The following is a 2,411-nucleotide window of genomic DNA, read 5'->3' as shown; positions in this document are numbered from 1 at the left end:
ATTGCATGACTTTCATATTCTGGGGATTAAAATGCAATAAAGGGATAGATCTAGGGTTTGATCCTTGACCAAACCCGATACCTCCTATTGCTGCGCCTCCATTCCATTTCTGTCTCTCGATCTGAGTTTCCGTTCTCTCGACGAAATTTCCAACCCGAACTTCGCCGCCACTGCTGCCACCGCCATTATCACCGGGGTATTTTGGGGTACCTGGATTTGGTCCTCCCTTTGGTCCTTCTCTGGGTTGATTTTGGGGATTCCCCTGCCTTGTTTCGCCGATTCCGACGGCAGCGAACTTCGTTTGTGCTCGTGCCCTCTGTTTATCGTCCCACCATTCGGGGAATCCCACACGGAGGAAGCAGGTATCTCTCGTGTGTTTGTTTTTCCCGCAATGTGAACACCATAGCTTGGTTTTGTCGATTCTTCCTCCGTCTTGGTGATTGGCTCTGGTGGGTGGCGGTCGCGGTGGTCCTCGATTGATTGGCCGGTCTCTCTGTGCTCCGTACCCGTAGCCGATCTCCCCCGATGATGTATCGGCGCTTCCAACGCCAGGAACTTCGGTAGGTGTCGAGGATGCCGGTGGCATGATCTTCAATCGAGCCGCCTCCCTCTGGACCCTTCCGTAAGCTTCTTCGACTGAGGGGTAAGGTTCCTCTTTGAGGATATCCCTTCGAATTGTATCATACTCAGGGTTAAGTCCAGTGAGAAACTTGAATAGCCTCATGGTGTTTGAGAACTCTCGGAACTGCTTGACCCCCTTGTCGCAACAATCCACCGGTTGTTTTCGACACCTATCTACATTGATCCACAGTCCGTGGATTCGTCTGTAGTAGGTTTCGAGATCCAGACTTCCTTGGCGGAGTGCGATGGCTTTATCCTCTAGATCGTATATAAGATACGGATCTTTCTTGCCTTCGAACGTTACAGCGAGATTGTCCCAGATTGCCTTTGCGGTTTGGTGGTGAGCAAAGTCGGCAATTATGTCATTTTCGACGTTGTCGATGATCCACGAAAACACCACGAGATCAGTCTCCTCCCATTCGGCATACCCGGGGTTCTCTGGTTCTGGCGGTGGATCTTTGATGTGGGAATACCCTCCTCGGCTTCCTATCGCGACTTTCATTAGTCGGGCCCATAAAGGATAGTTCTTCCCATTTAGTTTGAATGCAACAGTGACGTGCTTGCTTGTTTTCATCTTGGATGGTTTGATTGTGGGTTTATTTTCTCCTTCAGAATCTGATCCTGACATGTTTTATGTGTAGGGATTTTTGGGCAGCCTCTTGGCCGTGATTGGTATGGTATTTGGCTTGGGATCGGTTTCAGCCTCTTGGCCGAGATTGGTATGGTTTCTTGGCTATGATGAATCTTTTCTGAGCCAGATTTTACTCTGCTCTGATACCATGAAGAAAGATAGGAAGAAAGATGTTTTATTTTCTTGATTATTTGAGAGTACATGGAGGATACATTATATAGGACTCTAGATATAAATGTTCTAGGAACTATACTTATTGGAACCCTCCATAATAAATGTTATACACTTCCAACATGTTGGGACTCCACATCCTCTTTGGAACACTTCAATTTAGCTTTCCAACACCAGAGTCTAACTACGGTTTTGTAGCTCTCTTAGTCTAGTTTTTTGCTTTTCATTATTTTCTTTATCTTTTTTAGGGGAGATATACTCTACGAAATTATATCCCTCTACGTTGAATGGTAGTATACTCTTGAAATTTATGTAAATATTCATCGAACAACTTAATTGTTAAAAGGAATGCCACCGTTTTTTAATTTGTCAAGGTATTCTCCTTTTTATTTTGTAATAATAAGAATAATGTATGAATTAGGTACATTATTGTTTTTTAAAAATGAAGGTAAATAATAAGTAGAAATTTCTATATGCATCTTTTAGGCATAAATTGCACACACGACCTAAGTTAAGTAGCTTCGAAGGAAGTAGTGTAGTAGTAACATAACAATGCAGATAGCTTCCTTATTAAATGGTCTTGCTGCTCGTTTTGGTAATTTAAATAATATATATAAAGAAAACAAATACAGAGTATCAACAAGCCCGTCTAGCTCAGTTGGTAGAGCGCAAGGCTCTTAACCTTGTGGTCGTGGGTTCGAGCCCCACGGTGGGCGCGCCGCTTTTTAATTTTGTTTTGGGTTTGAGCCCATTGGATTCCAATTTTTGCTTATGCATTGGGATCGAGCCCATTTTTATGAATTTTCTTTTGTTTTTCGGGTTTGGGCTCATAGGCTTCTAATTTTAGCTTATGAGTTGTTTAATTTTTTTTTGGGTTTGAGCCCATTGGATTCTAATTTTTGCTTATGCATTGAGATCGAGCCCATTTTTATGATTTTTTTTTTGGGGTTTGAGCTCATAGGCTTCTAATTTTAGCTTATGAGTTGTT

At 42.8% G+C, this 2,411-nt stretch overlaps 1 non-coding gene across 1 annotated transcript; it reads left to right on the top strand.

Moving 5' to 3' along the window:
- The first annotated feature begins 2,066 nt into the window (after positions 1-2,066).
- TRNAK-CUU lies at positions 2,067-2,139 on the top strand. Its single transcript has one exon. It is a non-coding gene; the product is annotated as a tRNA-Lys (tRNA).
- The last annotated feature ends 272 nt before the right edge of the window (positions 2,140-2,411 follow it).

This window comes from Salvia splendens, chromosome 3 (assembly GCF_004379255.2).
Source record: "Salvia splendens isolate huo1 chromosome 3, SspV2, whole genome shotgun sequence".
Classification (NCBI taxonomy): Eukaryota; Viridiplantae; Streptophyta; class Magnoliopsida; order Lamiales; family Lamiaceae; genus Salvia; species Salvia splendens.
The sequence above is the reverse complement of the archived record's forward strand: the minus strand, read 5'-3'. Positions and strand labels throughout refer to the sequence as shown.